The sequence below is a fragment of the Hyla sarda genome, unplaced genomic scaffold (genome assembly GCF_029499605.1).
Source record: "Hyla sarda isolate aHylSar1 unplaced genomic scaffold, aHylSar1.hap1 scaffold_289, whole genome shotgun sequence".
Classification (NCBI taxonomy): domain Eukaryota; kingdom Metazoa; phylum Chordata; class Amphibia; order Anura; family Hylidae; genus Hyla; species Hyla sarda.
Window position 1 is genome coordinate 56,789 of NW_026609597.1, and position 26,403 is coordinate 83,191.

Below are 26,403 nucleotides of genomic sequence, written 5' to 3' on the forward strand. Positions count from 1 at the left end.
ATGCATCAGGTAGGTGCACAATAGCATAGCCTAACCCTCTGTACTTTGGTCTATATTGATGCGGGACATAGACAGACAGCTGATGACCAATCCATTAGTGCAATGGATGGCTGGAAGCATTTGCCTTTGCAATACCACAGAAGCAATGCATGGTCAATGTACAGCAATGACACACCTGTGTGAACAGCCAGGAGACCCCCCCCATGTTATGTTACATAGTTACATAGTTAGTACGGTCGAAAAAAGACATATGTCCATCAAGTTCAACCAGGGAATTAAGGGGTAGGGGTGTGGCGCGATATTAGGGAAGGGATGAGATTTTATATTTCTTCATAAGCATTAATCTTATTTTGTCAATTAGGAACATTCAGCACCCACCCGCTATCAAGGCAGCTGCCTATCATGTCATGCCCTACCTGCACAGGTGTGCTGGCTACTCAAATGATCCAATTAAGGAGGCCATTTAGTCAGCAGCAGCAGAAGTCCTGTGCCTGGACGCTCCAACAGCGGCCAGACACAAGCAGAAGCAGAAGCAGCAGAAGCAGCAGCAGCACCACCTTTTGTTTTTTGGCTGCAGCAGCAGCAAGGCCCACAGGGCTGGCTAGCTGGCTAGCCAGCAAGCAGGTAGCAATGAAAGTAGGAATCTTTCTTTTTAACCCTGTAAGGGGGTGGTGCACTGTACCCGAAGATACTGCCATATCGGGTCAATGCATAGGGCGACGGAAGCAAGCTTCGAAAACGGCCCCCGTTCTCAAAAATCCATTTAATATATGGTCCCCAGATAGGGGACGTATCAGATATTAAACTGATAAGAACAGATACTACACTTGATCTTAGCCAAAAGGCCGAGAAGCGATAACCGTGAAAGGGGCGGGCCCAACAAGGTGCCCTTCATGGGCACTATCACTGCTTGCTGTCAGGGAGGCTGCCAGACAATTTTCCATGCACACTCTGGGCTGGGGGGCAGTCAACCACCAGTACACACAGCAGAACCTAAACCCATACCATTATTGCTAAGCAGCAAGACAGGGGCCCATTGCACTCCCACGGGGCCTTTTTAAATGCAATCCATAACCCGGATTTGCCAGGAACCCTTCTTACTCCTCCTACTTGCATGTGACACTGGGCTTAGGATCTGCATAGGAAACACACACACAAGCACACACCTACCTTTGTTGCCTGCAGATGCCTCCTTGGCTGTCCCCAAACGGTATCAAACCAACACCCACGGGAAGCTGTAAGCATAGAGGACATGCCTGCACCCCATTGGACTTACCTGTGTGGGTTAAACCCGGGTTATTTGACAACCTATGGCGGTGATGGTTCTGCTCAGGCAGAGCAGTGCTGATGCTCCTCATAAAGCTGTCGCTGCTGTGAAGGTTCTAGGTGACATCACAAATCCCTATGGTTACATACACAACAAAGCTGGGTTGTTGTTGTTTACACTCTGCAAGGCCTGTGGAAGTGAGTGACATCATAGCACTGTAGTTCTGAGGGTTCTAGATGGATGCAACAATCTCCTGTTGCTTCTATGAAGGCCATAATAGACGACATCACCAAACAGCTCCATAGTCACATACACAGCAAAGGAGAGATGTTGTTTACACCTAGTGATGTCAGTGGTATTGAGTGACATCACAGCACAGTGCTAAGGCTCCTGGGCCTGGACACAGCAGCGGCTGCAATATCTCAACGGAGAATACGTTTATATATATGTGTGTGTGTGTGCGCGTATATATATATATATATATATATATATATATATATATATATATATATATATATTCTCCGCCGAAATCACTTTTAAACCCATTTCCACCTTTTTTTCCCTTCTCTTCCTCTTACTTTTTTTTCACGTTTTTTTACGTTTTTCTCCTTTTCGCCTCTTTTCTGGGCGTATTATTCTTCTTTTTCTTCTTTTTTTTCGTCTAATGCATACCCCATCAGTGCAGCAATGCTTATTCAATACCGCCAGCAGATGGAGACACTGGGGGATAATTTTCTAAGGATTTATACTGATTTTTCCTGTCTGAATTTGTCGCACAGAAAGTTGCAGGCCAAATATGTGTGACATTTCTGCGACTTTAGCTTCTAGAGCATTTTTACAACATTATACATAGGTGCTGAATACATAAAAAGCGACTGTTCAGCGACAGACAAGTCGCATCGGCTGAAAGTAGGCCAGAATGTCAGTCCATGTTGGAGCAGGTTTAGATACAGTCTAAAGTATAGATCTCAAAGTCTGTGCACAGAATTTAGCAAGGGCCTCGCACCTTCTGATGCATCAGGTAGGTGCACAATAGCATAGCCTAACCCTCTGTACTTTGGTCTATATTGATGCGGGACATAGACAGCCAGCTGATGACCAATCCATTAGTGCAATGGATGGCTGGAAGCATTTGTCTTTGCCTTTGCAATACCACAGAAGCAATGCATGGTCAATGTACAGCAATGACACACCTGTGTGAACAGCCAGGAGACCCCCCCCCCCCCCCCATGTTATGTTACATAGTTACATAGTTAGTACGGTCGAAAAAAGACATATGTCCATCAAGTTCAACCAGGGAATTAAGGGGTAGGGGTGTGGCGCGATATTGGGGAAGGGATGAGATTTTATATTTCTTCATAAGCATTAATCTTATTTTGTCAATTAGGAACATTCAGCACCCACCCGCTATCAAGGCAGCTGCCTATCATGTCATGCCCTACCTGCACAGGTGTGCTGGCTACTCAAATGATCCAATTAAGGAGGCCATTTAGTCAGCAGCAGCAGAAGTCCTGTGCCTGGACGCTCCAACAGCGGCCAGACACAAGCAGAAGCAGAAGCAGCAGAAGCAGCAGCAGCACCACCTTTTGTTTTTTGGCTGCAGCAGCAGCAAGGCCCACAGGGCTGGCTAGCTGGCTAGCCAGCAAGCAGGTAGCAATGAAAGTAGGAATCTTTCTTTTTAACCCTGTAAGGGGGTGGTGCACTGTACCCGAAGATACTGCCATATCGGGTCAATGCATAGGGCGACGGAAGCAAGCTTCGAAATCGGCCCACGTTCTCAAAAATCCATTTAATATATGGTCCCCAGATAGGGGACGTATCAGATATTAAACTGATAAGAACAGATACTACACTTGATCTTAGCCAAAAGGCCGAGAAGCGATAACCGTGAAAGGGGCGGGCCCAACAAGGTGCCCTTCATGGGCACTATCACTGCTTGCTGTCAGGGAGGCTGCCAGACAATTTTCCATGCACACTCTGGGCTGGGGGGCAGTCAACCACCAGTACACACAGCAGAACCTAAACCCATACCATTATTGCTAAGCAGCAAGACAGGGGCCCATTGCACTCCCACGGGGCCTTTTTAAATGCAATCCATAACCCGGATTTGCCAGGAACCCTTCTTACTCCTCCTACTTGCATGTGACACTGGGCTTAGGATCTGCATAGGAAACACACACACAAGCACACACCTACCTTTGTTGCCTGCAGATGCCTCCTTGGCTGTCCCCAAACGGTATCAAACCAACACCCACGGGAAGCTGTAAGCATAGAGGACATGCCTGCACCCCATTGGACTTACCTGTGTGGGTTAAACCCGGGTTATTTGACAACCTATGGCGGTGATGGTTCTGCTCAGGCAGAGCAGTGCTGATGCTCCTCATAAAGCTGTCGCTGCTGTGAAGGTTCTAGGTGACATCACAAATCCCTATGGTTACATACACAACAAAGCTGGGTTGTTGTTGTTTACACTCTGCAAGGCCTGTGGAAGTGAGTGACATCATAGCACTGTAGTTCTGAGGGTTCTAGATGGATGCAACAATCTCCTGTTGCTTCTATGAAGGCCATAATAGACGACATCACCAAACAGCTCCATAGTCACATACACAGCAAAGTAGAGATGTTGTTTACACCTAGTGATGTCAGTGGTATTGAGTGACATCACAGCACAGTGCTAAGGCTCCTGGGCCTGGACACAGCAGCGGCTGCAATATCTTAACGGAGAATACGTTTATATATATGTGTGTGTGTGCGCGTATATATATATATATATATATATATATATATATATATATATATATTCTCCGCCGAAATCACTTTTAAGCCCATTTCCACCTTTTTTTCCCTTCTCTTCCTCTTACTTTTTTTTTCACGTTTTTTTACGTTTTTCTCCTTTTCGCCTCTTTTCTGGGCGTATTATTCTTCTTTTTCTTCTTTTTTTTCGTCTAATGCATACCCCATCAGTGCAGCAATGCTTATTCAATACCGCCAGCAGATGGAGACACTGGGGGATAATTTTCTAAGGATTTATACTGATTTTTCCTGTCTGAATTTGTCGCACAGAAAGTTGCAGGCCAAATATGTGTGACATTTCTGCGACTTTAGCTTCTAGAGCATTTTTACAACATTATACATAGGTGCTGAATACATAAAAAGCGACTGTTCAGCGACAGACAAGTCGCATCGGCTGAAAGTAGGCCAGAATGTCAGTCCATGTTGGAGCAGGTTTAGATACAGTCTAAAGTATAGATCTCAAAGTCTGTGCACAGAATTTAGCAAGGGCCTCGCACCTTCTGATGCATCAGGTAGGTGCACAATAGCATAGCCTAACCCTCTGTACTTTGGTCTATATTGATGCGGGACATAGACAGCCAGCTGATGACCAATCCATTAGTGCAATGGATGGCTGGAAGCATTTGTCTTTGCCTTTGCAACACCACAGAAGCAATGCATGGTCAATGTACAGCAATGACACACCTGTGTGAACAGCCAGGAGACCCCCCCCCCCCATGTTATGTTACATAGTTACATAGTTAGTACGGTCGAAAAAAGACATATGTCCATCAAGTTCAACCAGGGAATTAAGGGGTAGGGGTGTGGCGCGATATTGGGGAAGGGATGAGATTTTATATTTCTTCATAAGCATTAATCTTATTTTGTCAATTAGGAACATTCAGCACCCACCCGCTATCAAGGCAGCTGCCTATCATGTCATGCCCTACCTGCACAGGTGTGCTGGCCACTCAAATGATCCAATTAAGGAGGCCATTTAGTCAGCAGCAGCAGAAGTCCTGTGCCTGGACGCTCCAACAGCGGCCAGACACAAGCAGAAGCAGCAGCAGCACCACCTTTTGTTTTTTGGCTGCAGCAGCAGCAAGGCCCACAGGGCTGGCTAGCTGGCTAGCCAGCAAGCAGGTAGCAATGAAAGTAGGAATCTTTCTTTTTAACCCTGTAAGGGGGTGGTGCACTGTACCCGAAGATACTGCCATATCGGGTCAATGCATAGGGCGACGGAAGCAAGCTTCAAAATCGGCCCCCGTTCTCAAAAATCCATTTAATATATGGTCCCCAGATAGGGGACGTATCAGATATTAAACTGATAAGAACAGATACTACACTTGATCTTAGCCAAAAGGCCGAGAAGCGATAACCGTGAAAGGGGCGGGCCCAACAAGGTGCCCTTCATGGGCACTATCACTGCTTGCTGTCAGGGAGGCTGCCAGACAATTTTCCATGCACACTCTGGGCTGGGGGGCAGTCAACCACCAGTACACACAGCAGAACCTAAACCCATACCATTATTGCTAAGCAGCAAGACAGGGGCCCATTGCACTCCCACGGGGCCTTTTTAAATGCAATCCATAACCCGGATTTGCCAGGAACCCTTCTTACTCCTCCTACTTGCATGTGACACTGGGCTTAGGATCTGCATAGGAAACACACACACAAGCACACACCTACCTTTGTTGCCTGCAGATGCCTCCTTGGCTGTCCCCAAACGGTATCAAACCAACACCCACGGGAAGCTGTAAGCATAGAGGACATGCCTGCACCCCATTGGACTTACCTGTGTGGGTTAAACCCGGGTTATTTGACAACCTATGGCGGTGATGGTTCTGCTCAGGCAGAGCAGTGCTGATGCTCCTCATAAAGCTGTCGCTGCTGTGAAGGTTCTAGGTGACATCACAAATCCCTATGGTTACATACACAACAAAGCTGGGTTGTTGTTGTTTACACTCTGCAAGGCCTGTGGAAGTGAGTGACATCATAGCACTGTAGTTCTGAGGGTTCTAGATGGATGCAACAATCTCCTGTTGCTTCTATGAAGGCCATAATAGACGACATCACCAAACAGCTCCATAGTCACATACACAGCAAAGGAGAGATGTTGTTTACACCTAGTGATGTCAGTGGTATTGAGTGACATCACAGCACAGTGCTAAGGCTCCTGGGCCTGGACACAGCAGCGGCTGCAATATCTCAACGGAGAATATGTTTATATATATGTGTGTGTGTGTGCGCGTATATATATATATATATATATATATATATATATATATATATATATATATATATTCTCCGCCGAAATCACTTTTAAACCCATTTCCACCTTTTTTTCCCTTCTCTTCCTCTTACTTTTTTTTCAAGTTTTTTTACGTTTTTCTCCTTTTTGCCTCTTTTCTGGGCGTATTATTCTTCTTTTTCTTCTTTTTTTTCGTCTAATGCATACCCCATCAGTGCAGCAATGCTTATTCAATACCGCCAGCAGATGGAGACACTGGGGGATAATTTTCTAAGGATTTATACTGATTTTTCCTGTCTGAATTTGTCGCACAGAAAGTTGCAGGCCAAATATGTGTGACATTTCTGCGACTTTAGCTTCTAGAGCATTTTTACAACATTATACATAGGTGCTGAATACATAAAAAGCGACTGTTCAGCGACAGACAAGTCGCATCGGCTGAAAGTAGGCCAGAATGTCAGTCCATGTTGGAGCAGGTTTAGATACAGTCTAAAGTATAGATCTCAAAGTCTGTGCACAGAATTTAGCAAGGGCCTCGCACCTTCTGATGCATCAGGTAGGTGCACAATAGCATAGCCTAACCCTCTGTACTTTGGTCTATATTGATGCGGGACATAGACAGCCAGCTGATGACCAATCCATTAGTGCAATGGATGGCTGGAAGCATTTGTCTTTGCCTTTGCAATACCACAGAAGCAATGCATGGTCAATGTACAGCAATGACACACCTGTGTGAACAGCCAGGAGACCCCCCCCCCCCCATGTTATGTTACATAGTTACATAGTTAGTACGGTCGAAAAAAGACATATGTCCATCAAGTTCAACCAGGGAATTAAGGGGTAGGGGTGTGGCGCGATATTGGGGAAGGGATGAGATTTTATATTTCTTCATAAGCATTAATCTTATTTTGTCAATTAGGAACATTCAGCACCCACCCGCTATCAAGGCAGCTGCCTATCATGTCATGCCCTACCTGCACAGGTGTGCTGGCTACTCAAATGATCCAATTAAGGAGGCCATTTAGTCAGCAGCAGCAGAAGTCCTGTGCCTGGACGCTCCAACAGCGGCCAGACACAAGCAGAAGCAGAAGCAGCAGAAGCAGCAGCAGCACCACCTTTTGTTTTTTGGCTGCAGCAGCAGCAAGGCCCACAGGGCTGGCTAGCTGGCTAGCCAGCAAGCAGGTAGCAATGAAAGTAGGAATCTTTCTTTTTAACCCTGTAAGGGGGTGGTGCACTGTACCCGAAGATACTGCCATATCGGGTCAATGCATAGGGCGACGGAAGCAAGCTTCGAAATCGGCCCCCGTTCTCAAAAATCCATTTAATATATGGTCCCCAGATAGGGGACGTATCAGATATTAAACTGATAAGAACAGATACTACACTTGATCTTAGCCAAAAGGCCGAGAAGCGATAACCGTGAAAGGGGCGGGCCCAACAAGGTGCCCTTCATGGGCACTATCACTGCTTGCTGTCAGGGAGGCTGCCAGACAATTTTCCATGCACACTCTGGGCTGGGGGGCAGTCAACCACCAGTACACACAGCAGAACCTAAACCCATACCATTATTGCTAAGCAGCAAGACAGGGGCCCATTGCACTCCCACGGGGCCTTTTTAAATGCAATCCATAACCCGGATTTGCCAGGAACCCTTCTTACTCCTCCTACTTGCATGTGACACTGGGCTTAGGATCTGCATAGGAAACACACACACAAGCACACACCTACCTTTGTTGCCTGCAGATGCCTCCTTGGCTGTCCCCAAACGGTATCAAACCAACACCCACGGGAAGCTGTAAGCATAGAGGACATGCCTGCACCCCATTGGACTTACCTGTGTGGGTTAAACCCGGGTTATTTGACAACCTATGGCGGTGATGGTTCTGCTCAGGCAGAGCAGTGCTGATGCTCCTCATAAAGCTGTCGCTGCTGTGAAGGTTCTAGGTGACATCACAAATCCCTATGGTTACATACACAACAAAGCTGGGTTGTTGTTGTTTACACTCTGCAAGGCCTGTGGAAGTGAGTGACATCATAGCACTGTAGTTCTGAGGGTTCTAGATGGATGCAACAATCTCCTGTTGCTTCTATGAAGGCCATAATAGACGACATCACCAAACAGCTCCATAGTCACATACACAGCAAAGTAGAGATGTTGTTTACACCTAGTGATGTCAGTGGTATTGAGTGACATCACAGCACAGTGCTAAGGCTCCTGGGCCTGGACACAGCAGCGGCTGCAATATCTCAACGGAGAATACGTTTATATATATGTGTGTGTGTGCGCGTATATATATATATATATATATATATATATATATATATTTCTCCGCCGAAATCACTTTTAAGCCCATTTCCACCTTTTTTTCCCTTCTCTTCCTCTTACTTTTTTTTTTCACGTTTTTTTAAGTTTTTCTCCTTTTCGCCTCTTTTCTGGGCGTATTATTCTTCTTTTTCTTCTTTTTTTTCGTCTAATGCATACCCCATCAGTGCAGCAATGCTTATTCATTACCGCCAGCAGATGGAGACACTGGGGGATAATTTTCTAAGGATTTATACTGATTTTTCCTGTCTGAATTTGTCGCACAGAAAGTTGCAGGCCAAATATGTGTGACATTTCTGCGACTTTAGCTTCTAGAGCATTTTTACAACATTATACATAGGTGCTGAATACATAAAAAGCGACTGTTCAGCGACAGACAAGTCGCATCGGCTGAAAGTAGGCCAGAATGTCAGTCCATGTTGGAGCAGGTTTAGATACAGTCTAAAGTATAGATCTCAAAGTCTGTGCACAGAATTTAGCAAGGGCCTCGCACCTTCTGATGCATCAGGTAGGTGCACAATAGCATAGCCTAACCCTCTGTACTTTGGTCTATATTGATGCGGGACATAGACAGCCAGCTGATGACCAATCCATTAGTGCAATGGATGGCTGGAAGCATTTGTCTTTGCCTTTGCAATACCACAGAAGCAATGCATGGTCAATGTACAGCAATGACACACCTGTGTGAACAGCCAGGAGACCCCCCCCCCCCATGTTATGTTACATAGTTACATAGTTAGTACGGTCGAAAAAAGACATATGTCCATCAAGTTCAACCAGGGAATTAAGGGGTAGGGGTGTGGCGCGATATTGGGGAAGGGATGAGATTTTATATTTCTTCATAAGCATTAATCTTATTTTGTCAATTAGGAACATTCAGCACCCACCCGCTATCAAGGCAGCTGCCTATCATGTCATGCCCTACCTGCACAGGTGTGCTGGCTACTCAAATGATCCAATTAAGGAGGCCATTTAGTCAGCAGCAGCAGAAGTCCTGTGCCTGGACGCTCCAACAGCGGCCAGACACAAGCAGAAGCAGAAGCAGCAGAAGCAGCAGCAGCACCACCTTTTGTTTTTTGGCTGCAGCAGCAGCAAGGCCCACAGGGCTGGCTAGCTGGCTAGCCAGCAAGCAGGTAGCAATGAAAGTAGGAATCTTTCTTTTTAACCCTGTAAGGGGGTGGTGCACTGTACCCGAAGATACTGCCATATCGGGTCAATGCATAGGGCGACGAAAGCAAGCTTCAAAATCGGCCCCCGTTCTCAAAAATCCATTTAATATATGGTCCCCAGATAGGGGACGTATCAGATATTAAACTGATAAGAACAGATACTACACTTGATCTTAGCCAAAAGGCCGAGAAGCGATAACCGTGAAAGGGGTGGGCCCAACAAGGTGCCCTTCATGGGCACTATCACTGCTTGCTGTCAGGGAGGCTGCCAGACAATTTTCCATGCACACTCTGGGCTGGGGGGCAGTCAACCACCAGTACACACAGCAGAACCTAAACCCATACCATTATTGCTAAGCAGCAAGACAGGGGCCCATTGCACTCCCACGGGGCCTTTTTAAATGCAATCCATAACCCGGATTTGCCAGGAACCCTTCTTACTACTCCTACTTGCATGTGACACTGGGCTTAGGATCTGCATAGGAAACACACACACAAGCACACACCTACCTTTGTTGCCTGCAGATGCCTCCTTGGCTGTCCCCAAACGGTATCAAACCAACACCCACGGGAAGCTGTAAGCATAGAGGACATGCCTGCACCCCATTGGACTTACCTGTGTGGGTTAAACCCGGGTTATTTGACAACCTATGGCGGTGATGGTTCTGCTCAGGCAGAGCAGTGCTGATGCTCCTCATAAAGCTGTCGCTGCTGTGAAGGTTCTAGGTGACATCACAAATCCCTATGGTTACATACACAACAAAGCTGGGTTGTTGTTGTTTACACTCTGCAAGGCCTGTGGAAGTGAGTGACATCATAGCACTGTAGTTCTGAGGGTTCTAGATGGATGCAACAATCTCCTGTTGCTTCTATGAAGGCCATAATAGACGACATCACCAAACAGCTCCATAGTCACATACACAGCAAAGGAGAGATGTTGTTTACACCTAGTGATGTCAGTGGTATTGAGTGACATCACAGCACAGTGCTAAGGCTCCTGGGCCTGGACACAGCAGCGGCTGCAATATCTCAACGGAGAATACGTTTATATATATGTGTGTGTGTGTGCGCGTATATATATATATATATATATATATATATATATATATATATTTCTCCGCCGAAATCACTTTTAAACCCATTTCCACCTTTTTTTCCCTTCTCTTCCTCTTACTTTTTTTTCACGTTTTTTTACGTTTTTCTCCTTTTCGCCTCTTTTCTGGGCGTATTATTCTTCTTTTTCTTCTTTTTTTTCGTCTAATGCATACCCCATCAGTGCAGCAATGCTTATTCAATACCGCCAGCAGATGGAGACACTGGGGGATAATTTTCTAAGGATTTATACTGATTTTTCCTGTCTGAATTTGTCGCACAGAAAGTTGCAGGCCAAATATGTGTGACATTTCTGCGACTTTAGCTTCTAGAGCATTTTTACAACATTATACATAGGTGCTGAATACATAAAAAGCGACTGTTCAGCGACAGACAAGTCGCATCGGCTGAAAGTAGGCCAGAATGTCAGTCCATGTTGGAGCAGGTTTAGATACAGTCTAAAGTATAGATCTCAAAGTCTGTGCACAGAATTTAGCAAGGGCCTCGCACCTTCTGATGCATCAGGTAGGTGCACAATAGCATAGCCTAACCCTCTGTACTTTGGTCTATATTGATGCGGGACATAGACAGCCAGCTGATGACCAATCCATTAGTGCAATGGATGGCTGGAAGCATTTGTCTTTGCCTTTGCAATACCACAGAAGCAATGCATGGTCAATGTACAGCAATGACACACCTGTGTGAACAGCCAGGAGACCCCCCCCCCCCCCCCATGTTATGTTACATAGTTACATAGTTAGTACGGTCGAAAAAAGACATATGTCCATCAAGTTCAACCAGGGAATTAAGGGGTAGGGGTGTGGCGCGATATTGGGGAAGGGATGAGATTTTATATTTCTTCATAAGCATTAATCTTATTTTGTCAATTAGGAACATTCAGCACCCACCCGCTATCAAGGTAGCTGCCTATCATGTCATGCCCTACCTGCACAGGTGTGCTGGCTACTCAAATGATCCAATTAAGGAGGCCATTTAGTCAGCAGCAGCAGAAGTCCTGTGTCTGGACGCTCCAACAGCGGCCAGACACAAGCAGAAGCAGAAGCAGCAGAAGCAGCAGAAGCAGCAGCAGCACCACCTTTTGTTTTTTGGCTGCAGCAGCAGCAAGGCCCACAGGGCTGGCTAGCTGGCTAGCCAGCAAGCAGGTAGCAATGAAAGTAGGAATCTTTCTTTTTAACCCTGTAAGGGGGTGGTGCACTGTACCCGAAGATACTGCCATATCGGGTCAATGCATAGGGCGACGGAAGCAAGCTTCGAAATCGGCCCCCGTTCTCAAAAATCCATTTAATATATGGTCCCCAGATAGGGGACGTATCAGATATTAAACTGATAAGAACAGATTTTTTTTGATTGAAAGAGCTTTATTTTCCGTTCAGTCATTACAAGTCGTACAATAAATTACAGTCACACAAAGCATGATAGTACAATACACAGCAAAGGTTCCCTAAGCTATACATCGCACACCATGCTACTCTAACATTCAGCTCAATCCTGCAATAGAAAAGCACAAGAGATCAAACAAAAACCAAATAATACAATCTGTGATCGGGGTAGGGGTGTGGGCGACTATGTGGGGGTAGGGAGGGGGCGGATCACAGGGCCAAACTGTTGGGCTGTATCTTCAGGGAGACATGGGAGAAGGAGAGGGGTCTTCACTCCTCTTCTTCCTCATCAACGGCCGAGCTGTCCAAGATGGAATAGTCTCTAAGCAGGTTCTTGATGAACCTGCGGCAGTCCCGGACGGACATGTTTTCCCTGTTGATCACGAGGCGGTTCCTGGAGAGCCACACTGCGTCCTTAAAACAGTTCATAAGGCGCCAGGCCTCCTGGATGGCCTCCACGTCGTGGGTCCCAGGGAACAGGCCGTAAAGCACCGAATGGTACGATAGGCAGCTCCTGGGCACTGAGTCTCTGAGTTCATGTTCTAGGGCGTCCAACAGACCCTGTGCAAAGGGGCACTGCCAAAACACGTGGAAAGATGTTTCCTCCACGTAGGGGCAACGGGGGCAGTACCGGGTCTTGCACAGGTTGCGGGCATGCATGAATGACCTGAGAGAGAGACCTCCCATGACGGCCATCCACGACAAGTCCTTGTGTCCATTGGTAAGCCGCTTTGAGGCCACATTGTTCCAAACTGTCTCTGCAGTGGCTGCGGGGAGTCCCGGAACCAGCTCGGTCGAGTCCTTAGCTCGGATGAGCTTGTGGATTGTCTTTGGCTTCCATAGGTCTGGTTTCAGTCCTTCCAGCTGGTGCTCCCTCACAAACCGGACAACATCCCCATAGAACCAGGGAGTGTTCCAGTTGTAAGGGATGGAGCTGTCCCACTTGTCCCAGCCCAGCTGTCTCCAGAGGGGCATGAGAAGCAAGCGAGACATGGACCTGCCCGCTGAGCCAGTCTTTTCTACAAGAGTCCGCTGCACCGTGACACATGCAAAGGAGGCCCTCAGCAGAGCGGGGATGTCGGGTATTCCCTTCCCACCCTTGCGGGGTTCCTTGTACATCACGGTCCTCTTGACTCTGTCCATTTTGCCCCAGACGAAGCCAAACACTGTCCGGGTGATGGCCTTGCAAACGGTGGTATGGGGAGGCCAGGCCTGTGCGGTATATTGGAGCACAGGCAAAACTTCACTCCGCAGGACAAGTGCCTTGCCTTCCATCGTGAGCTTTCTGGAGCTCCACAGTCCGATCTTTGAGTTTATCCTTCCTAGTCGGTCTTGCCAAGACTTAAGGGCCGCTCCTTCCTTCCCGAACCAGACTCCAAGAATTTGAATGAAGTCCGGCTTAATAGTAAAGGGGAAGGGGGCGGAAGAAGCCAGGTGCCACTCCCCGAAGAGCATGGCCTCCGACTTCCCGCAGTTGACTTTTGCCCCCGAAGCTCTGCCGAAGTCCTCGCAGGTCTGGACGAGTGCAGTCACCGAACGCTGGTCAGCGCAGAAGACGGTCACGTCGTCCATGTAGAGCGAGCACTTGACCTCGTGGCGATCTGGTCCTGGTGCGGTGATCCCTCTGATCTCTCCATTCTGCCGGATAGTCTCAGCGAAGAGCTCTATAACACAAACAAAAAGGAGAGGTGAAAGAGGGCAGCCTTGTCTAACCCCTGAAAGAATGGAAAAGGGGTCAGTCTTCCAGCCGTTCACCAACACCGTGCTGTAAATGTCAAAATACATAACGTTAACAAAAGAGCAAAACATCTTCCCCAGACCCAGCCTGCGCAAAACCCTGTCCATGAATGCGTGGGAGACACGGTCGAACGCCTTCTCCTGATCTAAGCTGACCAGGGCGGCGCGGCCCCCGCGGTCCTGGATGTAATGGACCGTGTCTCTCACAAGGGCAAGGCTGTCGGCAATCCTGCGGCCAGGAATGCTGCAGGTCTGGTCCGGATGGACGATCTGCCCCATGACAGGTTTCAGCCTGTTGGCCAGCACCTTGGCGAGGATCTTGTAGTCCACGTTCAGGAGAGAGATGGGACGCCAGTTTTTCAGGTCACATCTCTCCCCCTTCCGCTTATACAAGATCGTGATCATCCCTTCCCTCAACGACGGAGGCATTCTGCCCCCCACCACCATCTCCTCGTACACCTCCAACAGGTCCGGACAGATCAGGTCACCCAGCGCTACGTAGAGCTCGGCCGGGAGACCGTCACTGCCCGGGGTCCTGCCGGGCTTAAAGGATTTAGCGGCAGAGAGCAGCTCCCCCACCGTCAAGGGATCGTCCATAGCCGCCGCACCTGCGGGATCAACAACGTTAGTGACACCTGACAGGAACCTCTCGGCGGCTTCGGGGTCGGATGACTTGGGGGCGTAGAGGTTGCTGTAGAAGTCGTGGACGACCCCCATCACTTCCTCCTTGCCGCTCCTCATGTGTCCGGTCTCATCTCGTAGCTCAGTCAGGGGCGTGTGGCCGGCATGGAGCTTCCTGAAAAAGAAAGAGTTACATTTCTCACCCTTCTCCAGGTTCTCCACCTTGGAACGAAAGACGATTCGCTTGGATTCCTCCTCAAAGTGCCTTTTCAAGCTCTTTTTGGTCTCCTCCAGCTCCTCCCTGACGTCCCAGCCACACTGGAGCAGGTCCTGCAGGGACCGCAGCTCGCGCTGCAGTTTCCTCAAGTCCCACTTCTTCGCACACGCCTGTTGTCTGCCTTTTGCCTGAAAGAAACAACGGAATTCGACTTTAACATATTCCCACCAATCGCTGATGCACTTGAACAGACATTTGTCATTTCGCCATACAAGGTACGCATCCCTAAGTTCCTCCATGACCTCCCTCTGCTCCAACAGGGCACAATTCAACTTCCAGGAGCCCGGGCCAGGTGGGAATCCATGGCCCAGAGTCCCCCGGAATCGAATGGCCCTGTGGTCAGAGAAGAAGCAGGGGACCATAGAGTACGACACCTTTCTGACTGCTCTCGAAGTGAAGATGAAGTCTATCCGAGAACGGAGCGAGCCATCGGGGCGGCTCCACGTATAGTTTACGGAGCCGTTCCCGATGGACCCGACAACGTCCTGCAAGGATGCCTCCGTCACCATCTCAATCAGCAGTTTAGACGTCACGTCCAGGTTGGCGGATGTGCCAGAACTGCGCCCGTCCACCTCAATGGGGCAGTTGAAGTCACCACCCAACACTACTGCTCTAGTGGTGGCGAGTTCAGCCCGCAGGGCCTGGAGAACCTCCAGTCGGACATCCCTCTCAGGGGAGGCATACACGTTGATGAGCCGCACGGGCTCACCCGCCCAGGAACCGTCTGCGACAAGAAGTCTGCCACAGACGAGCTCCCGGACGGAATCAAGTGCAAAGTTACCTCCCCTGATCAGGATGGCCACCCCCGCAGACCTATTGTCGCCCCCACCAGACCAGTAGGAAGGGCCGTGAGGCCACTGCCTGGCCAGATGGTTGTAAGACCTAGAAGCAGACAAAGCACATTCCTGCAACATGTAAACATCACACCTCTGGGAATCTAAGAACGTAAGAACAGTCTGAAATCTAAACCAAGCTCTAATACTCCTCACATTAATGCAGAAGATGTTGAGATCAGCCATGGGAATAAAAAGAGAGGTTAGTTCTGATACTAGTTACCAGTCTGGTCGGACGGGTCCTCTTCTCTGGCGCCTGTCGGCTCCTGTGGCTTCTCGTAGCGCCCTTCCAAGAACTCGTCGTAGACCGTGTTGGACGGAGTGTCCAGGATTTTCTTAACCTCTGGGTCCTGCAGCAGCTCCTCCATAGATTGAGCTTGGACTGGCTCTGCTTGGACCTGCTCCACTTGGGCCTGCTCCATCACCTCCTCTCCTTCTGAAGCCTCAAGGCCCTCGCAGACCTGCTCCATATCCTCCTCCTCATCTGAAGCTTGAGGGGTTTCGCAGGTCTCGATTATCTTTCTTTTGTGGGACTCTTCTGATACGTTGTCCCTTCCTTTCCTCTTCCTCTGTATGGTACCTGGGGGAGGAAGCACAGGAAAGTCCTCCGAAGGGCGGGCACCAGCAGCTGGAGGGGGGTTAGGTGCTGCTGGGCCAGGAGAGAAAGGAGGCTGGGTGGGGCGGGGGGCAGGAGAGAGTGCCCGGGCAGGGGAGGATGGGGCAGGGGTGGGCCGGGCAGGGGAGGACGGGGCAGGGGGTGGGCCGGGCAGGGGAGGACGGGGCAGGGGTGGGCCGGGCAGGGGAGGACGGGGCAGGGGTGGGCCGGGGTGGGGTACGGGGGGCAGGGGTGGGCCGGGGTGGGGTACGGGGGGCAGGGGTGGGGCGGGATGGGGCAGGAGGGGCGGGGGTGGGACGGGATGGGGCAGGAGGGGCAGGGGTGGGACGGGATGGGGCAGGAGGGGCAGGGGTGGGACGGGATGGGGCAGGGGTGGGGCGGGATGGGGCAGGAGATGGGGCGGGAGGGGCAGGGGATGGGGCGGGAGGGGCAGGGGAGGGGCGGGACGGGGCAGGGGTGGTGGCTTTCGCCTTCTTACCCTCCTTGGTCGGCTTGGCCATCCGTGGTGTTGGCTCCGGAGCTGGGGCTGGCTTCGGTGCTCTCGCTGCCACAGATGCCCATGTTCTCTCCCTCTGGGGGCAGTCCTTGTAGCTGTGGGCTGCCAGTCCGCAGAGGTTGCAGGTCTTGCTCTTGGGGCAGTCCTTGGTCGTGTGACCTGTCACACGGCAATACCTGCAGGCATCCTCCGTACAGTCCTTGCCCTCGTGGCCCATCTTGCCACATCTCCTGCAGGTCTGCGGCATGTCCGGGTAGAAGATAAGTCCTGTGGAGTTGCCCAAGGAAAATGTCGTTGGCAGGTGCTGTAGTCCGTCTGGAGAAGCAGGGTTCTTGTTGAGTCTGACGACCACAGACCACTTGCAGGTCCAGTATCCGAGTGAGTTCAGGATGCGGGTGGGCTCCCTCACCACGGTGCAGAAGCGCTTCAGGAAGGTCGAGATGTCCGTGCCTGGGGTGTGTGGGTTCCGCATTGAGACCGTCACCCGCCTCTCCTCTCTTTGAATAAGGCAGTTGCCCACAAAGCGAGAGAAAGGGGATTCGGGACTCGCCGCTTTCACCACCTCCCAGTATCTTCTACAGGTCCCAATGGTGGCAAAGGTGATGTAGAAGATTCCCGAAAAGAAGGTTGCTATTCCCAGGGTGTCAGCCGTGGGGAAGCCTTGATCCGCCAGCATCTTCTTGCAGAACACGTCGTGGGACATGTCCGGCACCCTTCCGTCCACGGGCTTGAGCTTCAAGGCAACAGTCTGCCTCATCCAGGGCTCCAGGGTTGGAGCTTCCAGGTTAGGAATTCTGCCGCCCTTCTGCCTTGCCGTGGTGGAGGTTGAAGCTTGCTGTGGTTGGGGCTGGACCTCCAGGCCTTGCCCTGCAGCCTCCTGGGTGGACTTGCTGGTTGAGGCCATGGCTTCTTCCAGCAGGCTCTTTTCCGCTTCCTTGCTTGCTTGTGGAGAGAGGCTTCGCAAAGTCTTCTTTCCCGGGTGGGAGGAGCTATGCAGATCCGGTCCCGGTGGGAGGAGCTATGCAAATCCTTCTCCAGAGGCAGCGAGTTTCTTCGAAAAGATTCTGCGCCGCCTTCCTCTTCGCCGCTGTTCCGGAATTCACCGCCGATTCCCTTCTTCCAGGTTCTTCGTCGGCTTCTTCCGGAGCTGCAGTCTTCAAGATCTTCTCCTTCTTCAGATGTTCCGAGGCAGGCAGGAGACGATCTTCAGGTGGTATGCTCTAGAGAAATGCGGTTCTAATAAGAACGAAAAGTACTGCAATCGTACTACGCAAAATCTCTACCACAATGCTTGGAGTTCTTCAGACCGTAGTGATCATGGTATCTCCCCTGCCAGGTAAGAACAGATTTTTTTTATCTAAAGCCGAGGAACGTGCTTTCGATTCACCCAAAGTGCAAGAAAAAGTGCAAACGTGTTACACTAAAAAAACGTGCACAAAGGATGCGGTCTATCGCAAGCCCTTCTCCGATAGGAGAGAGGCCCCCCAACAAACCTTACCCTTCGCCTCCGGACCAAAAGGTACCTGCGAGGTTCCAGGTTCGATGTCCCTTTTCGCCGAAGCTACTAGGGGACCACAAATGCTCCCGGCATCCCCCTTGGCGTTAGCCAAGGTATCTGCCCGCAGAGCCGATTACGGTAGGTACCCTGCCAAAGCAGGAGTACCCGGGGTGTTTGCAGGGAGGTGCGGAACCTAATGGCCACACACACACCTCCCCTAGACCGCCAGGAGGGACACCCAGAAGGGCTACCGCATCCTGACCAATCCTGTGAACACACAACACGCAAAAAGTGACACAGTGAGACAAAAAAGAAATAAATAAGTGAATGTGTGCAGATATACTGCCCGGACATCCGGCCGGATCTATAAAAATTTCTCTGATCCTAGCCAGAAGGCCGGGAATCAAGAGGTGAGTGCCACAAGGTGAAGAGATTATGGTGCCCGTGCTTCAACTCAGTGAGTCTATTCTCCCAGTGAGTTTCGGCACCTCGGGGTCACCACTCCCCGAGGCACAAAAGTACCTCGGCTCTAGACCCTCTCAGCCTCATGGCGAGACCCGGAGGGAACAGGTCACATCGGGGCAGCCGTCGAGCTGATTCCTCAGAACCAGCCCCGGAAAGCCCTGGTACACCTGCATCCTCCATGCAGCACCCATCCCCACCAGCATGAAAACTGATAAGAACAGATACTACACTTGATCTTAGCCAAAAGGCCGAGAAGCGATAACCGTGAAAGGGGCGGGCCCAACAAGGTGCCCTTCATGGGCACTATCACTGCTTGCTGTCAGGGAGGCTGCCAGACAATTTTCCATGCACACTCTGGGCTGGGGGGCAGTCAACCACCAGTACACACAGCAGAACCTAAACCCATACCATTATTGCTAAGCAGCAAGACAGGGACCCATTGCACTCCCACGGGGCCTTTTTAAATGCAATCCATAACCCGGATTTGCCAGGAACCCTTCTTACTCCTCCTACTTGCATGTGACACTGGGCTTAGGATCTGCATAGGAAACACACACACAAGCACACACCTACCTTTGTTGCCTGCAGATGCCTCCTTGGCTGTCCCCAAACGGTATCAAACCAACACCCACGGGAAGCTGTAAGCATAGAGGACATGCCTGCACCCCATTGGACTTACCTGTGTGGGTTAAACCCGGGTTATTTGACAACCTATGGCGGTGATGGTTCTGCTCAGGCAGAGCAGTGCTGATGCTCCTCATAAAGCTGTCGCTGCTGTGAAGGTTCTAGGTGACATCACAAATCCCTATGGTTACATACACAACAAAGCTGGGTTGTTGTTGTTTACACTCTGCAAGGCCTGTGGAAGTGAGTGACATCATAGCACTGTAGTTCTGAGGGTTCTAGATGGATGCAACAATTTCCTGTTGCTTCTATGAAGGCCATAATAGACGACATCACCAAACAGCTCCATAGTCACATACACAGCAAAGGAGAGATGTTGTTTACACCTAGTGATGTCAGTGGTATTGAGTGACATCACAGCACAGTGCTAAGGCTCCTGGGCCTGGACACAGCAGCGGCTGCAATATCTCAACGGAGAATACGTTTATATATATGTGTGTGTGTGCGCGTATATATATATATATATATATATATATATATATATTTCTCCGCCGAAATCACTTTTAAACCCATTTCCACCTTTTTTTCCCTTCTCTTCCTCTTACTTTTTTTTCACGTTTTTTTACGTTTTTCTCCTTTTCGCCTCTTTTCTGGGCGTATTATTCTTCTTTTTCTTCTTTTTTTTCGTCTAATGCATACCCCATCAGTGCAGCAATGCTTATTCAATACCGCCAGCAGATGGAGACACTGGGGGATAATTTTCTAAGGATTTATACTGATTTTTCCTGTCTGAATTTGTCGCACAGAAAGTTGCAGGCCAAATATGTGTGACATTTCTGCGACTTTAGCTTCTAGAGCATTTTTACAACATTATACATAGGTGCTGAATACATAAAAAGCGACTGTTCAGCGACAGACAAGTCGCATCGGCTGAAAGTAGGCCAGAATGTCAGTCCATGTTGGAGCAGGTTTAGATACAGTCTAAAGTATAGATCTCAAAGTCTGTGCACAGAATTTAGCAAGGGCCTCGCACCTTCTGATGCATCAGGTAGGTGCACAATAGCATAGCCTAACCCTCTGTACTTTGGTCTATATTGATGCGGGACATAGACAGCCAGCTGATGACCAATCCATTAGTGCAATGGATGGCTGGAAGCATTTGTCTTTGCCTTTGCAATACCACAGAAGCAATGCATGGTCAATGTACAGCAATGACACACCTGTGTGAACAGCCAGGAGACCCCCCCCCCCCCCATGTTATGTTACATAGTTACATAGTTAGTACGGTCGAAAAAAGACATATGTCCATCAAGTTCAACCAGGGAATTAAGGGGTAGGGGTGTGGCGCGATATTGGGGAAGGGATGAGATTTTATATTTCTTCATAAGCATTAATCTTATTTTGTCAATTAGGAACATTCAGCACCCACCCGCTATCAAGGCAGCTGCCTATCATGTCATGCCCTACCTGCACAGGTGTGCTGGCTACTCAAATGATCCAATTAAGGAGGCCATTTAGTCAGCAGCAGCAGAAGTCCTGTGCCTGGACGCTCCAACAGCGGCCAGACACAAGCAGAAGCAGAAGCAGCAGAAGCAGCAGCAGCACCACCTTTTGTTTTTTGGCTGCAGCAGCAGCAAGGCCCACAGGGCTGGCTAGCTGGCTAGCCAGCAAGCAGGTAGCAATGAAAGTAGGAATCTTTCTTTTTAACCCTGTAAGGGGGTGGTGCACTGTACCCGAAGATACTGCCATATCGGGTCAATGCATAGGGCGACGGAAGCAAGCTTCGAAATCGGCCCCCGTTCTCAAAAATCCATTTAATATATGGTCCCCAGATAGGGGACGTATCAGATATTAAACTGATAAGAACAGATTTTTTTTTTTTTTTTTTTTTTTTATCTAAAGCCGAGGAACGTGCTTTCGATTCACCCAAAGTGCAAGAAAAAGTGCAAACGTGTTACACTAAAAAAACGTGCACAAAGGATGCGGTCTATCGCAAGCCCTTCTCCGATAGGAGAGAGGCCCCCCAACAAACCTTACCCTTCGCCTCCGGACCAAAAGGTACCTGCGAGGTTCCAGGTTCGATGTCCCTTTTCGCCGAAGCTACTAGGGGACCACAAATGCTCCCGGCATCCCCCTTGGCGTTAGCCAAGGTATCTGCCCGCAGAGCCGATTACGGTAGGTACCCTGCCAAAGCAGGAGTACCCGGGGTGTTTGCAGGGAGGTGCGGAACCTAATGGCCACACACACCTCCCCTAGACCGCCAGGAGGGACACCCAGAAGGGCTACCGCATCCTGACCAATCCTGTGAACACACAACACGCAAAAAGTGACACAGTGAGACAAAAAAGAAATAAATAAGTGAATGTGTGCAGATATACTGCCCGGACATCCGGCCGGATCTATAAAAAATTTCTCTGATCCTAGCCAGAAGGCCGGGAATCAAGAGGTGAGTGCCACAAGGTGAAGAGATTATGGTGCCCGTGCTTCAACTCAGTGAGCCTATTCTCCCAGTGAGTTTCGGCACCTCGGGGTCACCACTCCCCGAGGCACAAAGTACCTCGGCTCTAGACCCTCTCAGCCTCATGGCGAGACCCGGAGGGAACAGGTCACATCGGGGCAGCCGTCGAGCTGATTCCTCAGAACCAGCCCCGGAAAGCCCTGGTACACCTGCATCCTCCATGCAGCACCCATCCCCACCAGCCCCATACCGGCGTTACTGTCCACCGGCATGAAAAACTGATAAGAACAGATACTACACTTGATCTTAGCCAAAAGGCCGAGAAGCGATAACCGTGAAAGGGGCGGGCCCAACAAGGTGCCCTTCATGGGCACTATCACTGCTTGCTGTCAGGGAGGCTGCCAGACAATTTTCCATGCACACTCTGGGCTGGGGGGCAGTCAACCACCAGTACACAAAGCAGAACCTAAACCCATACCATTATTGCTAAGCAGCAAGACAGGGGCCCATTGCACTCCCACGGGGCCTTTTTAAATGCAATCCATAACCCGGATTTGCCAGGAACCCTTCTTACTCCTCCTACTTGCATGTGACACTGGGCTTAGGATCTGCATAGGAAACACACACACAAGCACACACCTACCTTTGTTGCCTGCAGATGCCTCCTTGGCTGTCCCCAAACGGTATCAAACCAACACCCACGGGAAGCTGTAAGCATAGAGGACATGCCTGCACCCCATTGGACTTACCTGTGTGGGTTAAACCCGGGTTATTTGACAACCTATGGCGGTGATGGTTCTGCTCAGGCAGAGCAGTGCTGATGCTCCTCATAAAGCTGTCGCTGCTGTGAAGGTTCTAGGTGACATCACAAATCCCTATGGTTACATACACAACAAAGCTGGGTTGTTGTTGTTTACACTCTGCAAGGCCTGTGGAAGTGAGTGACATAATAGCACTGTAGTTCTGAGGGTTCTAGATGGATGCAACAATCTCCTGTTGCTTCTATGAAGGCCATAATAGACGACATCACCAAACAGCTCCATAGTCACATACACAGCAAAGGAGAGATGTTGTTTACACCTAGTGATGTCAGTGGTATTGAGTGACATCACAGCACAGTGCTAAGGCTCCTGGGCCTGGACACAGCAGCGGCTGCAATATCTCAACGGAGAATACGTTTATATATATATGTGTGTGTGTGCGCGTATATATATATATATATATATATATATATATATATATATATTTCTCCGCCGAAATCACTTTTAAACCCATTTCCACCTTTTTTTCCCTTCTCTTCCTCTTACTTTTTTTTCACGTTTTTTTACGTTTTTCTCCTTTTCGCCTCTTTTCTGGGCGTATTATTCTTCTTTTTCTTCTTTTTTTTCGTCTAATGCATACCCCATCAGTGCAGCAATGCTTATTCAATACCGCCAGCAGATGGAGACACTGGGGGATAATTTTCTAAGGATTTATACTGATTTTTCCTGTCTGAATTTGTCGCACAGAAAGTTGCAGGCCAAATATGTGTGACATTTCTGCGACTTTAGCTTCTAGAGCATTTTTACAACATTATACATAGGTGCTGAATACATAAAAAGCGACTGTTCAGCGACAGACAAGTCGCATCGGCTGAAAGTAGGCCAGAATGTCAGTCCATGTTGGAGCAGGTTTAGATACAGTCTAAAGTATAGATCTCAAAGTCTGTGCACAGAATTTAGCAAGGGCCTTGCACCTTCTGATGCATCAGGTAGGTGCACAATAGCATAGCCTAACCCTCTGTACTTTGGTCTATATTGATGCGGGACATAGACAGCCAGCTGATGACCAATCCATTAGTGCAATGGATGGCTGGAAGCATTTGTCTTTGCCTTTGCAATACCACAGAAGCAATGCATGGTCAATGTACAGCAATGACACACCTGTGTGAACAGCCAGGAGACCCCCCCCCCCCCCCCATGTTATGTTACATAGTTACATAGTTAGTACGGTCGAAAAAAGACATATGTCCATCAAGTTCAACCAGGGAATTAAGGGGTAGGGGTGTGGCGCGATATTGGGGAAGGGATGAGATTTTATATTTCTTCATAAGCATTAATCTTATTTTGTCAATTAGGAACATTCAGCACCCACCCGCTATCAAGGCAGCTGCCTATCATGTCATGCCCTACCTGCACAGGTGTGCTGGCTACTCAAATGATCCAATTAAGGAGGCCATTTAGTCAGCAGCAGCAGAAGTCCTGTGCCTGGACGCTCCAACAGCGGCCAGACACAAGCAGAAGCAGAAGCAGCAGAAGCAGCAGCAGCACCACCTTTTGTTTTTTGGCTGCAGCAGCAGCAAGGCCCACAGGGCTGGCTAGCTGGCTAGCCAGCAAGCAGGTAGCAATGAAAGTAGGAATCTTTCTTTTTAACCCTGTAAGGGGGTGGTGCACTGTACCCGAAGATACTGCCATATCGGGTCAATGCATAGGGCGACGGAAGCAAGCTTCGAAATCGGCCCCCGTTCTCAAAAATCCATTTAATATATGGTCCCCAGATAGGGGACGTATCAGATATTAAACTGATAAGAACAGATACTACACTTGATCTTAGCCAAAAGGCCGAGAAGCGATAACCGTGAAAGGGGCGGGCCCAACAAGGTGCCCTTCATGGGCACTATCACTGCTTGCTGTCAGGGAGGCTGCCAGACAATTTTCCATGCACACTCTGGGCTGGGGGGCAGTCAACCACCAGTACACACAGCAGAACCTAAACCCATACCATTATTGCTAAGCAGCAAGACAGGGGCCCATTGCACTCCCACGGGGCCTTTTTAAATGCAATCCATAACCCGGATTTGCCAGGAACCCTTCTTACTCCTCCTACTTGCATGTGACACTGGGCTTAGGATCTGCATAGGAAACACACACACAAGCACACACCTACCTTTGTTGCCTGCAGATGCCTCCTTGGCTGTCCCCAAACGGTATCAAACCAACACCCACGGGAAGCTGTAAGCATAGAGGACATGCCTGCACCCCATTGGACTTACCTGTGTGGGTTAAACCCGGGTTATTTGACAACCTATGGCGGTGATGGTTCTGCTCAGGCAGAGCAGTGCTGATGCTCCTCATAAAGCTGTCGCTGCTGTGAAGGTTCTAGGTGACATCACAAATACCTATGGTTACATACACAACAAAGCTGGGTTGTTGTTGTTTACACTCTGCAAGGCCTGTGGAAGTGAGTGACATAATAGCACTGTAGTTCTGAGGGTTCTAGATGGATGCAACAATCTCCTGTTGCTTCTATGAAGGCCATAATAGACGACATCACCAAACAGCTCCATAGTCACATACACAGCAAAGGAGAGATGTTGTTTACACCTAGTGATGTCAGTGGTATTGAGTGACATCACAGCACAGTGCTAAGGCTCCTGGGCCTGGACACAGCAGCGGCTGCAATATCTCAACGGAGAATACGTTTATATATATATGTGTGTGTGTGCGCGTATATATATATATATATATATATATATATATATATATATATATATATTTCTCCGCCGAAATCACTTTTAAACCCATTTCCACCTTTTTTTCCCTTCTCTTCCTCTTACTTTTTTTTCACGTTTTTTTACGTTTTTCTCCTTTTCGCCTCTTTTCTGGGCGTATTATTCTTCTTTTTCTTCTTTTTTTTCGTCTAATGCATACCCCATCAGTGCAGCAATGCTTATTCAATACCGCCAGCAGATGGAGACACTGGGGGATAATTTTCTAAGGATTTATACTGATTTTTCCTGTCTGAATTTGTCGCACAGAAAGTTGCAGGCCAAATATGTGTGACATTTCTGCGACTTTAGCTTCTAGAGCATTTTTACAACATTATACATAGGTGCTGAATACATAAAAAGCGACTGTTCAGCGACAGACAAGTCGCATCGGCTGAAAGTAGGCCAGAATGTCAGTCCATGTTGGAGCAGGTTTAGATACAGTCTAAAGTATAGATCTCAAAGTCTGTGCACAGAATTTAGCAAGGGCCTCGCACCTTCTGATGCATCAGGTAGGTGCACAATAGCATAGCCTAACCCTCTGTACTTTGGTCTATATTGATGCGGGACATAGACAGCCAGCTGATGACCAATCCATTAGTGCAATGGATGGCTGGAAGCATTTGTCTTTGCCTTTGCAATACCACAGAAGCAATGCATGGTCAATGTACAGCAATGACACACCTGTGTGAACAGCCAGGAGACCCCCCCCCCCCCCCATGTTATGTTACATAGTTACATAGTTAGTACGGTCGAAAAAAGACATATGTCCATCAAGTTCAACCAGGGAATTAAGGGGTAGGGGTGTGGCGCGATATTGGGGAAGGGATGAGATTTTATATTTCTTCATAAGCATTAATCTTATTTTGTCAATTAGGAACATTCAGCACCCACCCGCTATCAAGGCAGCTGCCTATCATGTCATGCCCTACCTGCACAGGTGTGCTGGCTACTCAAATGATCCAATTAAGGAGGCCA

At 49.0% G+C, this 26,403-nt stretch overlaps 8 non-coding genes and 2 pseudogenes across 8 annotated transcripts; all 10 read right to left on the minus strand.

Moving 5' to 3' along the window:
- Nucleotides 1-666: 666 nt before the first annotated feature.
- Nucleotides 667-857, minus strand: LOC130326829 (U2 spliceosomal RNA). The gene has a single exon (XR_008871367.1). It is a non-coding gene; the product is annotated as a U2 spliceosomal RNA (small nuclear RNA).
- Nucleotides 858-2,959: 2,102 nt separating this feature from the next.
- Nucleotides 2,960-3,150, minus strand: LOC130326903 (U2 spliceosomal RNA). The gene has a single exon (XR_008871434.1). It is a non-coding gene; the product is annotated as a U2 spliceosomal RNA (small nuclear RNA).
- Nucleotides 3,151-5,224: 2,074 nt separating this feature from the next.
- LOC130326958 (U2 spliceosomal RNA) lies at nucleotides 5,225-5,415 on the minus strand. The gene has a single exon (XR_008871477.1). It is a non-coding gene; the product is annotated as a U2 spliceosomal RNA (small nuclear RNA).
- Nucleotides 5,416-7,514: 2,099 nt separating this feature from the next.
- LOC130326952 (U2 spliceosomal RNA) lies at nucleotides 7,515-7,705 on the minus strand. Its single transcript, XR_008871472.1, has one exon. It is a non-coding gene; the product is annotated as a U2 spliceosomal RNA (small nuclear RNA).
- A 2,083-nt stretch (nucleotides 7,706-9,788) lies between these two features.
- LOC130326898 (U2 spliceosomal RNA) lies at nucleotides 9,789-9,979 on the minus strand. The gene has a single exon (XR_008871430.1). It is a non-coding gene; the product is annotated as a U2 spliceosomal RNA (small nuclear RNA).
- A 2,100-nt stretch (nucleotides 9,980-12,079) lies between these two features.
- LOC130326921 (U2 spliceosomal RNA) lies at nucleotides 12,080-12,255 on the minus strand (annotated as a pseudogene).
- A 6,662-nt stretch (nucleotides 12,256-18,917) lies between these two features.
- On the minus strand, nucleotides 18,918-19,077 carry LOC130326934 (U2 spliceosomal RNA; annotated as a pseudogene).
- Nucleotides 19,078-21,158: 2,081 nt separating this feature from the next.
- LOC130326929 (U2 spliceosomal RNA) lies at nucleotides 21,159-21,348 on the minus strand. The gene has a single exon (XR_008871456.1). It is a non-coding gene; the product is annotated as a U2 spliceosomal RNA (small nuclear RNA).
- Nucleotides 21,349-22,041: 693 nt separating this feature from the next.
- Nucleotides 22,042-22,229, minus strand: LOC130326938 (U2 spliceosomal RNA). Its single transcript, XR_008871460.1, has one exon. It is a non-coding gene; the product is annotated as a U2 spliceosomal RNA (small nuclear RNA).
- Nucleotides 22,230-24,320: 2,091 nt separating this feature from the next.
- Nucleotides 24,321-24,511, minus strand: LOC130326953 (U2 spliceosomal RNA). Its single transcript, XR_008871473.1, has one exon. It is a non-coding gene; the product is annotated as a U2 spliceosomal RNA (small nuclear RNA).
- Between the last annotated feature and the right edge of the window lie 1,892 nt (nucleotides 24,512-26,403).